General features: G+C 45.2%; 1 protein-coding gene across 2 annotated transcripts in view; it reads left to right on the top strand.

Moving 5' to 3' along the window:
- The window catches only part of LOC140429185 (storkhead-box protein 2-like), a 484,578-nt gene that overhangs the window by 178,566 nt on the left and 290,365 nt on the right, over nucleotides 1–15,647 (top strand). The window lies entirely within an intron of this gene.

The raw sequence follows: 15,647 nt of genomic DNA on the forward strand, positions 1-15,647 counted from the left end.
TCTACAAGATGCATTGCAGGAACTCTCCAAAGCTCCATAGACAGCACCTTCCAAACCCATGATCACTACCATCTAGAAGGACAAAGGTGGCCCAGTGGTTAGCACTGCTCCCTCACAGTGCCAGGGACCTGGATTCAATTCCAGGCTTGGGCAACTGTCTGTGTGGAATTTGCACTTTCTCCATGTGTCTGTGTGGGTTTACTCTGGGTGCTCCAGTCTCCTTCCACAGTCCAAAGATGTGTTATTTAGGTGGATTTGCTATCCAAGGATGTGCCAATTGGATGGGGTTAAAGAAAAGGGGCAGGAGAGTGGGTAGGGTGATCTTTCAGAGGGTCAGTGCAGACTTTATGGCCAAATGGCCTTCTGCACTGTAGGAATTGTGTAAGATACAGGGGAACACGACTACCTGGAAGTTCCCCTCCAAGTCACTTATCATCCAGATGTATCACTGTTCCGTGACCGTCACTCGGTCAAAATCCCAGAACCCCCTCTGTAACAGCACATGGCGAAAACCACATGTACTACAGTGGTTCAAGAAGACAGCTCACCACCACCTTCTCAAAGGCAATTAGGGATGGACAATGAATGCTGGCCTAGCCAGCAAAGCCCTTGTCCCTTGAATGAATAATAAAAAACAATCCCACAGTGTTACCTCTTGCCTGCCCCAAGACATGGTGTCCCTTGTTAAGATCATCTGAAAACATAATATCAGTTCTTACATTTACACTGACCAGACCCATCTCTACGTCGCCACAGCCTCCCTTGACCCCTTCACTGTTTATGAATTGTCTGGCATCCAACAGAAGCTTCCTCCAACTAAGTACGAGAAGATTATCTTCAGTCCTCAACACAATCTCTGTTTCCTAGCCACTGACTCTCCTGCCTCTCCCTGGGAACTGTCTGGGGCTGAAACTGACTGTTCAGACTCTTGGGGTGGGATTCTTTGGCTGCGCCTGCCCAGTGACCGGAAAGTCCCACCCAAGGTCAACGGACTTTTACATGGTCCCTGTCCCCTGTGGGGATCTTGCGGCGGGCGTTGCTGAAGAATCTAGACCTTGGTGTTTGTCTCTTAAATGAACTATCGAGCACATATTCATGTCATCACTAAGACTGCCTATTTCCACCTCTGTTACATTGCCGGACTCCAGACATGCCTCAACTCATCTGCTGCTGAAACCTTTATTCATATCTTTCCTACCTTCAGACTTGACCATTCCAAAGCACTCCTAGCCAACCTGTCTGTAAACTTAAGAAATCCAAAATTCTGTTGTGTGTTTCTATACCCAAACGCATATTAAGTTGTGTTCACCCATCATCTGCTCACTGGCTTATATTGGCTTTCGGTTACGCAGTGTCTCTCGGTTTAAAAAAATTCTTATTCTTAGTTCCAAACCCCTCTATCATATCCACCCTCTCGATTTCTGCAACTTCTTCAAGCACTCCAGCCTTCCAAGAGACAAATGCAAAATACTGGGGTTCTCAGTAAAAGCAGAAAATGCTGCAAAAGCTCAGCAGCTCCAGGAACATCTGTGGAGAGAGGAACCTTTTTTCAGGCCTCTGGCATTTCATCAGAACCTTCCCAGATATCTGTGCTCCTCCAATTGTAGCATCCCTGATTTTGATCACTCCCATCACTGGATGCCAACAGATGCCAAGGCCCAATGTTCTGAGATTCCTTCCTGCAAACCTTCTGCCCTTTTCCCCCTGAGACACTCCTTAAAACCTATTTCTCTGATTAAGATTTTGGCCATCTGCCCTAATTTTTCTTTACGTGGCTTGGTGTCAAACTTTGTTTAATAATGGTTCTGTGAAGCGCCTTGAGAAGTTTACCATATTAAATGCGCTTGATAAACGTAAGTTTTTATTGTTGATGAGCCAAAAATAAAACACAACCTGTTCCCAGTTGAGTTGGTTGGTGTTCTATAGATATTCCATTGATGTGATTGATGTAACAAAATCAGCAATTCATGCTTTTACTTGGCAGTGATATTTTGTGCGTGTTACTACATATATCCAGTCATCCTGTGTAATATTCCACATATGCAATTTAATACAGATTTTTTAATGCATGTCAGCTATTTGCAAGTATAATTTCAAAGTGTGTTTTTGTTTTGTCAAGTAATATCGTAACAGAGATGAAAGTACTTGGAATTGTTTAGCAGTAAAGTTTCAATGAAAAGTGCTAGGAGTTAGTTTCATGAGAATATCATTAAAACACTCCAGGTTCAGACATGTACTGTTGATTGCTAAGTGGAACAGTGCAATCAACAGCAATGCACTGACATTCAATAGACTATGAATCTAATTAGACTGGGAATAAATCTGAACTGCGACATAAAATAAAGCATCTTAGGAATGGATTCATTTATGCAAAATAGAATGTAAATAGTACTTTTGAGTTGCATAATCTACATTATTTAGTAATTATAGCATCATGCAAAATCCATCATATTTTAAATGTTGATTTTTCATGCAAAGTAAAAGGATCTTTCATCTGTAAGATATTGTCTCACACGTATATGAAAGAAGGGAACAAAAGCTGCCTTAGTGCTTAGTAAGCTGCAGGGGGAAACCTGTAAAGTTTATGGCCCTGATGGGAGTGAAGGAAGCAGGTCGTAGCTGGTGGCCAATTTTGATATTTGTGAAAATGAAGTCCTTACTCAGTTGGATTTTCTGAAAAGAGTAGTGGTGAAAGTTGGGACGTCTGGCACTGTTGTGTGTTGGGACGCATGGTAAGCCCCAACGTGCGCACATCCATGGTTCTTGCATGCGAACCTCAAACTATCGATGGGCTGAGATCCACTTCCCCCCGGAGACCCTGCATGGATATTTCCTACACTCGGAGCAGGAAATCGCTAAAGCTTCACTAAAGGAAGTAAAGATGCAGTTTTTAATCATGGTGTGTTCCTCAGCCCAACTGTTGACCGGGAGTTCTGGGCCAATTATTGTGTCTGGATTTTAATTCCAAACCTCGCCATAAACATTGTATTAGTGGAACAAAAGAAAAAAAACTTACATTTTTCCAGCGCCTTCTGTAATCTGAGCATGTCCTAAACCACTTCACAGCTGAGAAGTACCTTTGAAATGTAATCACTGTCAGTTGGTTACTTGTGATGAATCAAAGTTTGTTGGAGAAATATGTTGAGGAGCACAGGCGAAAGACTCTCTCATGGTCTCATGGTTCAGTTACTAGAAATAATGGGCCGTAACCTCTGAGCACCCCAGTGCCGAATTGGGTGCAACCCCAAATATGCTCAGGAGGATCCCTCTCTGAGCTTGGCAGGTAAACATTTGCATGGAAATTGTCCAGAAGTACAACTTTTCCTTTGCCCTACGCTGTGAACCGTCCGAAAATGTGATTTAAATTGCAAACCTCGGATAGTTTTGACAGGGTGACACCAATAGTTAATCAGAAAACATTAGAATAATTAAAGCCAAGACTAGCCACCGCCCAAGATTCTCTCCACACCTTAACCCCCCCAGGGGGACCCCACCTGACCCCCCCCCCCAGGGGACCCCACCTGACCCCCCATGTAACTCGCTCCCACCCACACATGATCCCCCAGAGAACATCCCAACTCTCGACTCGCCACCCCCCCCAAAGTATTCCTCACTTCCCCATACCACCCAATGGGATACCCCCCACCCAAAGGACCCTGTTCCCACCCCCGACTGGACCCGAACTACCACTCCACAGGCAAACATACCACCCCACTCCTGACCTGGACACCGCCACCCCTTTCCCCCCAACACACACAGGCCCCACCTGATTTGACCAAGATGTTGAAGGGAACAGATAGGTAGATAGATAGAGCGAAACTATTTCTCTGGTTGCAGAGGCTAGAACTAGAAGGCAAGTTCTAAAAATTAGATTCATTCCTTCCAGGATCGAAATTAGAAACACTTCTACACACAGTGGATGATTGGATTTGAAGCTCTCTTCTGCAAATGGCAATTGATGTTGCATCAATTCTTAATGTTAAAACTGACATTAATAGATTTTTGTTCACCAAAGGTATTAATTGATATGGAGCAAAAGAAAGCGTATATAAAAAGAAAGACTGGTATTTATATTGCACCTTCCACAAACTCCGGATTCCCCAAGATGCTCTACAGTCATTGAAGTCATTTTGAAGTGTAGTCACTGTTGTAATTTAGGAAGGGCAATCACCAATTAGTTCACAAAAAGCTCCAACAGAATTTTTAGCACTCCTCATGCATTCCTAGAAAACAACATCTTAAAGAAAAATATGCTCATTGAAAATCACTTTCCCATAAGAAAACAAAAATGAGGGTGATTTACATTCCTGACCAATAATTTTTACATTAAAAATCTATTGACTGCCTTGAACCCAAAACCCTCTTACGATCTCTCAATAGCTTAAGAACTCTTAATAAATAACTTTCTACTTACCTCCTGCTTCACACTCGCCCTGCCTCCACCCTCCCAATTGCTGCTTTTTCTCATCCTCCTGCTCCCTGCTTCTCTCCCCCAATCCCCCCATTCTCTGCTTCCCTTCCCCAACCCTCACTCTAACTGAGCCTCCCTCTCCCACTTGCTGCTTTTGCCCTGACGCTTCTACTCCCTCTCACTCATAGAGTCTCTTTCCTGAACCCGCACTGTGAACTGAGGAGAGGGAGCTGCGAGGAAGGGCGTGCAAGAGGGAGTGAGAGAGGTTGCAAGTGGAAATGGGGGAGTGAGTCACGTGGCAGAAGGCAGTGAGGGAGAGAGTCAGCAAGTGGCCTAAAGAATGTGATGATGAGAAATTGCAGTGTTTCATATGTAGAAATTAACTTTTTTTTATAAATTTAAAGCACCCATTTCTTTTTTTTTCCCATTAAGGAGTGATTTAACGTGGCCAATTCACCTACCCTGCACATCTTTAGGTTGTGGAGGTGAGAGCCACGCAAACACGGGGAAAATGTGCAAAATCCACATGGACAGTGATCAGGGGCCGGGATCGAACCCGAGTCCTCAGCACGGCAAACCACTCCACCACCGTGCTACCCTGAGTAGAATTGAACTGAGTGTAGTTCAAGTCTGTCTCGTATGGGGTTTAAGAATTATTATTCCCTCAAGATAGAGAGAGAAATTATTCGAGGAATTTGATCAAGAGTACACAGGGATAGTCTATATGAAGACAGTAACTGGAAGCTATTTTTGCTTTCCAAAGGCAGGTAGAGATTTTAAAGAGTTGGTGAAAAGTTGTGAAGTATGTCTCAGAATGAGAAATAATCCAACCAAGGTTTGGCAGCACGGTAGCACAGTGGTTATCACGGTTGCTTCACACCTCCAGGGTCCCAGGTTCGAGTCCCGGCTTGGGTCACTGTCTGTGTGGCGTCTGCACGTTCTCCGCTGTGTCTGCGTGGGTTTTCTCTGGGTGCTCCGGTTTCCTCCCACAATCCAAAGGTGTGCAGGTTAGATGGCTTGGCCATGCTAAAATTGCCCTTAGTATCCAAAAAGATTGGATGGAGTTATGGGGATAGGGTCGAGGTGTGGGCTTAGGTAGGGTGCTCTTTCCAAGGGCTGGTGCAGACTCGATGGGTCGAATGGCCTTCTTCTACACTGTAAATTCTATGATTCTGTAAATTCTATAAGGTCTTTTTCAATTCAAGATCCAACTCAAAACTGGGAATGAGCATATGTCGATATCTTTGACGTGCAAGGGAAAGACTCCGGGTGGAAATTTCCTATAGTTTGTAAGGATGTCACCTTCAGCGTGAAAACTGGCATGTAGCTCTCCAACTGCACAGCCGAGTTTTCTCTCCAGATTCCCTGGCACTCCGTTCACATCTTTGAAGATAGTCCAATTTATGTTAGAAATAACACCCCCCCCCCCCCCCCCCCCCCCCCAACCCCCACCCCACCGCCCCTTCCACAGATGCTGAGACAACTCCTCCCTCCCTGCACACACACAGGCACCGGGACCCCCCCCTCCATACACACACACACAAACATCCTCCCTCCCCCCCCCCCCCCCCCCACCCCCCAACGCACGCACACACACACACATACACCACAAACCTCTCTGCTCCACAAGGATTGGGTCATATTACCCTCCACACATAAGGTAAACTCCTCCAATGGGGCTCCCCAGAGGGTATTGCCAGATTGACACTGCCGGGGGCAGTGCCAGGACACAATCTGAGCACTTCCCGGGGGGCTGCTATACTTACCGCTGAAAGATTCCCCTCGATAGCTTCAAGTTTTGCAGAAGCTGCTGCAAACCTTGCTACGTGACATCATTGTCGGCAATGGGGGAATTCCCTATCTGGGGGCAACACTTGGGGTGGAAGACCATTAAATACATTTAAATGTATTCTGGGCGGGAACCTCGTTGCATCACTGGTGAGGGGCAATGAAAATGTGAGGAAATCTCGCTGGCGAGATTCTCGTTCCTGCAGTCTCTCAACTTTTCGCTGGTGTTGCCATTTTTGCCCACAGCGAAAGCCGGCTGAAAGCCCCCCCACCCCCCGCAATCTTTTCTTTGGTTGATAGCTATAGTAAGTGGATAAAGGTTGAGACTCTTCCCAATATCACAAGTGTCAAAACTATTGAGCTTTTGAGAAGTTGATTTGCAATGTCTCGGTTGCCTGAGGTGTTGATATCAGATAACGGTCCACAGTTTATGTCAAAAAGGTTTGAACATTTTCTGAGCAAGAATGGAGTCAAACAAACTCAAATGCTACCATTTCACCCAGCATGAATGGTGCTGTAGAAAGAAGTGTACAAAATGCACTCTCTCCACAGTTAGTAAAACGAATAACCAAGGCTCGAAACCATTTTTGGTAATAAAAGCGGTTGATCACTTGATGCACTCATATGACTGCTTACTATTGTAAATTAAGTAAATGAAAGCCAACTGTCAAAGTAATACATAGATACATAGAACATACAGTGCAGAAGGAGGCCATTCGGCCCATTGAGTCTGCACCGACCCACTTAAGCCCTCACTTCCACCCTATCTATGTAACCCAATAACCCCTCCTAATCTTTTTTGGTCACTAAGGGCAATTTATCATGGCCAATCCACCTAACCTGCTCATCTTTGGACTGTGGGAGGAAACCGGAGCACCCAGAGGAAACCCACGCAGACACAGGGAGAACGTGCAGGCTCCGCACAGACAGTGACCCAGCAGGGAATCGAACCTGGAACCCTGGCGCTGTGAAGCCACAGTGCCAATCACTTGTGCTACCGTGCTGCCCCTAATAGATAAGGAAAAGTGTCCATATTGCATTGCTAAGACCTCGCCTGCCACAGTTTTGGTCACCTTATTTAAGGAGGGATGGAGTAATGGAGGGAGTTCAGAGGAGGTTTGCTAGATTGATTCCAGAGATGAGGGGTTTGTCTTATGAAGAGAGATTGAGCAGTTTAGGCCAATACTCCCGCACTTAGAAGAATGAAAAAATTATTCGCACTCCAGTTAACTACTGAGTAGAACAGAAAGTACTTGGGACGATGATGATGACTCGTAGGGCTGAATTGCCTACTCCTGGTCCTAGTTCTTCTGTTCTGGAATTGCTGCAATTTACCCTGTAATAGGCTACCTTTGTGCAAGAAAGTAGTGAAACCCTAAATATGGGAAATTAATTGTAATTTTCAAAATGCTGTAGATTCACCAAAATAAATAGAGGCCACCCATTTAGGACAGAGCTGAAAATATTTTTTTTTGTCTCAGAGGGCAGAGAGCTTTGCAATTCCTTTCCTCAAAAGCTAGTGGAAGCAGAGCCTCTGAATGTTTTCGAGGCGTAAGTAGATTGATTCTTGATAAACAAGGGGGAGAAAGGTTATTAGGTGCAGGTGAGTCAGGTCAGCCATGATCTTATTGAATCGTGGAGCAAACTTAAAGGGCTGATTAGTTTGTATATTCGTACGTAGAAACCATCATCTTAACGTTTTGTAGCTTCAATCTCTCATGTAATCAACAGTGGAACCATAAGTTCATAAGATAAAGGAGCACCTTGTCGAATGCCTTCTGGAAATCCAGATAGACCACATCCACAGCAATGTGGTTGACTCTTAAATGCTCTTTGAAATGGCTTAGCAAGCCACTCAGTTCAAGGGCAGTTAGGGTTGGCAAAAATGCTGGCCCGGCCAGCGACACTTGGGGCAGCATGGTAGCATAGTGGTTAGCACAGTTGCTTCACAGCTCCAGGGTCCCAATTTCTATTCCCGGCTTGGGTCATTGTCTGTGTGGAATCTGCACGTTCTCCCTGTGTCTGCGTGGGTTTCCTCCGGGTGCTCCGGTTTCCTCCCACAGTCCAAAGGTGTGCTGTTATGTGGATTGGCCATGCTAAATTGCCCTTCGTGTCCAAAATGGTTAAGCGGGGGTTACTGAGTCACGGGGATAGGGTAGAGATGTGGGCTTGAGTAGGGTGCTCTTTGTAAGGGCTGGTGCTAACTCGATGGGTCGAATGGCCTCCTTCAGCACTGTAAATTCTATGATTCTGTGACACCCACTTCCCATGAATGATTTTTTTTTAAATATGGGAAGTCCTCTCCATTGTGTAAACATGAACAATTTACCAGGAAATGTGGATGCTGGCGAATTGAGTTCTCAGTGTGGTATGCAACAACATGAGAATCAGCTTGAGTGAGCTGACCCACCAGGCTATCCCACACTAATTTCAGTACCGAACCATAGGTACTGCAATTGCCACAAACCTGGCTTTTTCAACGTCCTAAAGTAAAACCTAGTCAATTTCAGTGGTACAAGTTACATTATTCTGTACAGCTTTTCTAACTGCCATCAAAAGAAAACGGAATACATCCAACAGGGGAAAAATTACTTTGCTCGTTTTAAAGATAAACAGAAGATCCAAAATCACGGAGGGGGTGGTAATTTGGAAAAGGCTACAAACCCAGATATAATCTAGAGGATATCTAAGCCAGAGATCGGAGAATATTATAGTTAGCTATCGCATTTCTATTAGAAATCTAGTGCTAGGAAACAGATAGTTGACAGTAACTTTGAAATTTAAAAAAAGTATTAAAAAAAAAAAAAAGACAAATTTTAATTTTAATTAATTGACGCAATGTCAGTTAGAGGGGTGCTGTGCTCTGACTGTGAGATGTGGCAGGTCCGGGAGGCTTCCAGTGTCCCGGATGGCTTCATCTGCAGAAAGTGCACCCAACTGCAGCTCCTCACAGACCGCATGGTTCGGTTGGAGCAGCAATTGGATGCACTTAGGAGCATGCAGGTGGCGGAAAGCGTCATAGATCGCAGTTATGTAAGTGTGGTCACACCCAAGGTGCAGGCAGAGAAATGGGTGACCACCAGAAAGGGCAGGCAGTCAGTGCAGGAATCCCCTGTGGTTGTCCCCCTCTCGAACAGATATACCCCTTTGGATACTGTCGGGGGGGATAGCCTATCAGGGGAAAACAGCAGCAGCCAGAGCAGTGGCACCACGGCTGGCTCTGATGTTCAGAAGGGAGGGTCAAAGCGCAGAAGAGTAATAGTTATAGGGGACTCTATAGTCAGGGGCACAGATAGGCGCTTCTGTGGACGTGAAAGAGACTCCAGGATGGTATGTTGCCTCCCTGGTGCCAGGGTCCAGGATGTCTCCGAACGGGTAGAGGGAATCCTGAAGGGGGAGGGCAAACAGGCAGAGGTCGTTGTACATATTGGTACTAACGACATAGGCAGGAAGGGGCATGAGGTCCTGCAGCAGGAGTTCAGGGAGCTAGGCAGAAAGTTAAAAGACAGGACCTCGAGGGTTGTAATCTCGGGATTACTCCCTGTGCCACGTGCCAGTGAGGCTAGAAATAGGAAGATAGAGCAGACAAACACGTGGCTAAACAGCTGGTGTAGGAGGGAGGGTTTCTGTTATCTGGACCACTGGGAGCTCTTCCGGGGCAGGTGTGACCTGTATAAGATGGACGGGTTGCATCTAAACCGGAGAGGCATAAATATCCTGGCCGCGAGGTTTGCTAGTGTCACACGGGAGGGTTTAAACTAGTATGGCAGGGGGGTGGGCACGGGAGCAATAGGTCAGAAGGTGAGAGCATTGAGGGAGAACTAGGGAATAGGGACAGTGTGGCTCTGAGGCAGCGCAGACGGGGAGAAGTTGCTGAACACAGCGGGTCTGGTGGCCTGAAGTGCATATGTTTTAATGCAAGGAGCATTACGGGTAAGGCAGATGAACTTAGAGCTTGGATTACTACTTGGAACTATGATGTTGTTGCCATTACAGAGACCTGGTTGAGGGAAGGGCAGGATTGGCAGCTAAACGTTCCAGGATTTAGATGTTTCAGGCGGGATAGAGGGGGATGTAAAAGGGGAGGCGGAGTTGCGCTACTTGTTCAGGAGAGTATCACAGCTATACAGCGAGAGGACACCTCAGAGGGCAGTGAGGCTATATGGGTAGAGATCAGGAATAAGAAGGGTGCAGTCACAATGTTGGGGGTATACTACAGGCCTCCCAACAGCCAGCGGGAGATAGAGGAGCAGATAGGTAGACAGATTTTGGAAAAGAGTAAAAACAACAGGGTTGTGGTGATGGGAGACTTCAACTTCCCCAATATTGACTGGGACTCACTTAGTGCCAGGGGCTTAGACGGGGCAGAGTTTGTAAGGAGCATCCAGGAGGGCTTCTTAAAACAATATGTAAACAGTCCAACTAGGGAAGGGGCGGTACTGGACCTGGTATTAGGGAATGAGCCCGGCCAGGTGGTAGATGTTTCAGTAGGGGAGCATTACGGTAACAGTGACCACAATTCAGTAAGTTTTAAAGTACTGGTGGACAAGGATAAGAGTGGTCCGAGGATGAATGTGCTAAATTGGGGGAAGGCTAATTATAACAATATTAGGCGGGAACTGAAGAACATAGATTGGGGGCGGATGTTTGAGGGCAAATCAACATCTGACATGTGGGAGGCTTTCAAGTGTCAGTTGAAAGGAATACAGGACAGGCATGTTCCTGTGAGGAAGAAAGATAAATACGGCAATTTTCGGGAACCTTGGATGACGAGTGATATTGTAGGCCTCGTCAAAAAGAAAAAGGAGGCATTTGTCAGGGCTAAAAGGCTGGGAACAGACGAAGCCTGTGTGGCATATAAGGAAAGTAGGAAGGAACTTAAGCAAGGAGTCAGGAGGGCTAGAAGGGGTCATGAAAAGGCATTGGCAAATAGGGTTAAGGAAAATCCCAAGGCTTTTTACACTTACATAAAAAGTAAGAGGGTAGCCAGGGAAAGGGTTGGCCCACTGAAGGATAGGCAAGGGAATCTATGTGTGGAGCCAGAGGAAATGGGCGAGGTACTAAATGAATACTTTGCATCAGTATTCACCAAAGAGAAGGAATTGGTAGATGTTGAGTCTGGAGAAGGGGGTGTAGATAGCCTGGGTCACATTGTGATCCAAAAAGACGAGGTGTTGGGTGTCTTAAAAAATATTAAGGTAGATAAGTCCCCAGGGCCGGATGGGATCTACCCCAGAATACTGAAGGAGGCTGGAGAGGAAATTGCTGAGGCCTTGACAGAAATCTTTGGATCCTCGCTGTCTTCAGGGGATGTCCCGGAGGACTGGAGAATAGCCAATGTTGTTCCTCTGTTTAAGAAGGGTGGCAGGGATAATCCCGGGAACTACAGGCCGGTGAGCCTTACTTCAGTGGTAGGGAAATTACTGGAGAGAATTCTTCGAGACAGGATCTACTCCCATTTGGAAGCAAATGGACGTATTAGTGAGAGGCAGCACGGTTTTGTGAAGGGGAGGTCGTGTCTCACTAACTTGATAGAGTTTTTCGAGGAGGTCACTAAGATGATTGATGCAGGTAGGGCAGTAGATGTTGTCTATATGGACTTCAGTAAGGCCTTTGACAAGGTCCCTCATGGTAGACTAGTACAAAAGGTGAAGTCACACGGGATCAGGGGTGAACTGGCAAGGTGGATACAGAACTGGCTAGGCCATAGAAGGCAGAGGGTAGCAATGGAGGGATGCTTTTCTAATTGGAGGGCTGTGACCAGTGGTGTTCCACAGGGATCAGTGCTGGGACCTTTGCTCTTTGTAGTATATCTAAATGATTTGGAGGAAAATGTAACTGGTCTGATTAGTAAGTTTGCAGACGACACAAAGGTTGGTGCAATTGCGGATAGCGATGAGGACTGTCTGAGGATACAACAGGATTTAGATTGTCTGGAGACTTGGGCGGAGAGATGGCAGATGGAGTTTAACCTGGACAAATGTGAGGTAATGCATTTTGGAAGGGCTAATGCAGGTAGGGAATATACAGTGAATGGTAGAACCCTCAAGAGTATTGAAAGTCAAAGAGATCTAGGAGTACAGGTCCACAGATCACTGAAAGGGGCTACACAGGTGGAGAAGGTAGTCAAGAAGGCATACGGCATGCTTGCCTTCATTGGCCGGGGCATTGAGTATAAGAATTGGCAAGTCATGTTGCAGCTGTATAGAACCTTAGTTAGGCCACACTTGGAGTATAGTGTTCAATTCTGGTCGCCACACTACCAGAAGGATGTGGAGGCTTTAGAGAGGGTGCAGAAGAGATTTACCAGAATGTTGCCTGGTATGGAGGGCATAAGCTATGAGGAGCGATTGAATAAACTCGGTTTGTTCTCACTGGAACGAAGGAGGTTGAGGGGCGACCTGATAGAGGTATACAAAATTATGAGGGGCATAGACAGAGTGGATAGTCAGAGGCTTTTCCCCAGGGTAGAGGGGTCAATTACTAGGGGGCATAGGTTTAAGGTGAGAGGGGCAAAGTTTAGAGTAGATGTACGAGGCAAGTTTTTTACGCAGAGGGTAGTGGGTGCCTGGAACTCACTACCGGAGGAGGTAGTGGAGGCAGGGACGATAGGGACATTTAAGGGGCATCTTGACAAATATATGAATAGGATGGGAATAGAAGGATACGGACCCAGGAAGTGTAGAAGATTGTAGTTTAGTCGGGCAGTATGGTCGGCACGGGCTTGGAGGGCCGAAGGGCCTGTTCCTGTGCTGTACATTTCTTTGTTCTTTGTTCTTTGTTCAGATGAAATGCTGTACAAGTCAAAGAATGCATTATGGCGTTATATCAAAACATAACGTTGAGGAGGCAAGGAGCTAAGGAAGTAATCACATAGTTAAACAATATCTCCAGGTTGAATGAATGCCTCAGTGGCTCCAGTGTTCTGCCCTTGGGCTGTATAAGTGACGGCAGTCACTTTTGGATATACATTTTTGCAGGATATTTTCAGACACCTGGTGGTGATTAGTGTGGTACAGAATTGTTCATATAGTTGCATTCTGAAAGTGACAGACATACTGTTCTGGAGGATTGACAGGTTATCTGAAAGATGGGAAAGGTTTGACCAACAGCAAAGTTATTGAAAACTTTCCCTCCTGAGTGCTGGGTGTAGTGAAAATTAGCTCACTTCCTGTTGGGGTATGGACACTGTTATTCAAACCCTGACCCCAGGACATGATCACGCTGGTGACTATGATTCTCAACATGATCTATTTGTCCTCATGCCAGTATTTTGTATGTTTCTTAATGGACCCAAATGACATTTAAGCCATGTTTGGAAAAGACATAAAATAAAAGCAAAATACTGTATGGTGCTGGAAATCTGAATTAAAAACGAAAAATGGCTGGGAAAACTCGGCAGGTCTGTCAACAATTGTGTAGAGAGAAACAGCGTTAATGTTTTGAGTCTGCATGACGCGAGAGCTTAAGATGAGTTAGTCAAAGTACTTGGTGGTTTGTACTGCCGTGTCAAGATTGTGGTGTCTACATGAAGTGGCGTGGCATGTGCTAAATGCCTTTTGTTCTGATTTCAAGGGTTCTGCTTAGATCAATGTCATCCAATACGCTTACTATCAGCCAAATATGGTGAGTCAACCACAGAGGTGTGGCCAATCGTGTGCCATTCATTTTAGCATAACACAAGAATTAATTGTGAAATTAATTGTGAAATTGAAAAAGACTGAATTGTGTTAATTGTGCAAAGATGATAGCAGGCCAGAAGATTGTACAGAATATAAGAAACAGCAAAGGATGAGTAAAAGATTAATAAGGAGGGATAAAAGAGAAATATGGGTGTCACTCATTAGACCGCTATTGGTCTTCTTCTGACCACAGCAGATGTTATTTGCTGAGTGAGCCGTGTCCCAGAGGAAAACTTGTCTTAACTGATCAATATATTTTTGTGTGTATTTTGAAAATGAGGAGAAATCAACTACTGAACTCAAAAGCACAAAATTCCATCAACACTTTTAGGATTTTGAAAATCAAAAGACTTATTAACAAAAGTTTGAGAATACGCACCGATAGATTCAAAAGCAGCTTCTTCCCCGCTGTTACCAGAATCCTGAATGACCCTCTTAGAGTCTGAACTGATCTTTCTGTGCATCTTCTCTACAGTTGTAGCACTATATACCATATATACTTCACCCGCTATGTATGTTTATGTATTTCTCATGTATTTATCCTATATTCTATGTTTTAATGTATGGAGCGATCTACCTGGACTGTTTGCAGAACAATACTTTTCACTGTAGCTCGGTACACGTGACGAAAAATCTAAATCTAAGAAGGAAAAAAACTTAAGCACAGAAGATTAAAGTTGTTCACCTAAGCAGTCTTTCAAAACATCTTCCCCAAAAACCTCACTTGGTCAGAACACACAAGTAAACTACTTGGCAACAACTCTTGTCTAGAATTTTAACTGTAAAAATCCAGTAATATTGCTAAAGGCAAAAACTGCTGTTACTTTAGCAAGGGCATACCACACAACTCCGCAAACAATTCCAGTCTACTGTGGAACTCGAAGAAAGTTCAGAAATGAGACATGAGAGCTGAGCTGACTAAAGTGAATTGGCAAATTAGGTTAAAGGATGTGTCAGTGGAGATGCAGTGGCAAATCCTGGGAGGGAGGTTTTCTAGTACTCTTCGGGAGGGTTTAAACTAATTTGGCAGGGGAATGGGAACCGGATTTGTAGTCCAGCAACTAAGGTAGCCGATATTCAGGATGCCAAAGCGTGTAATGAGGCAGTGGGGAAGGGAACACTGACAAAGGAGAGTACTTGCAGGCACGGAGATGGGTTGAAGTGTGTATACTTCAACGCAAGAAGCGTCAGGAATAAGGTGGGTGAACCTAAGGCATGGATCGGTACTTGGGGCTACGATGTGGTGGCCATCACGGATACTTGGATAGAAGAGGGGCAGAAATGGTTGTTGGAGGTCCCTGGTTATAGATGTTTCAATAAGATTAGGGAGGGTGGTAAAAGAGGTGGGGGCGTGGCATTGTTAATTAGAGATAGTATAACAGCTGCAGAAAGGCAGTTCGAGGAGTATCACCCTAATGAGGTAGTATGGGTTGAAGTCAGAAATAGGAAAGGAGCAGTCACCTTGTTAGGAGTTTTCTATAGGCCCCCCAATACTAGCAGAGATGTGGAGGAACAGATTGGGAAACAGATTTTGGAAAGGTGCAGAAGTCACAGGGTAGTAGTCATGGGTGACTTTAACTTCCCAAATATTGAGTGGAAACTCTTGAGATCAAATAGTTTGGATGGGGTGGTGTTTGTGCAGTGTGTCCAGGAAGCTTTTCTAACACAGTATGTAGATTGTCCGACCAGAGGAGGGGCAATATTGGATTTAGTACTTGGCAATGAACCAGGGCAAGTGATAGATTTGTTAGTGGGGGAGCATTTTG

This window comes from Scyliorhinus torazame, chromosome 9 (genome assembly GCF_047496885.1).
Source record: "Scyliorhinus torazame isolate Kashiwa2021f chromosome 9, sScyTor2.1, whole genome shotgun sequence".
Lineage (NCBI taxonomy): Eukaryota > Metazoa > Chordata > Chondrichthyes > Carcharhiniformes > Scyliorhinidae > Scyliorhinus > Scyliorhinus torazame.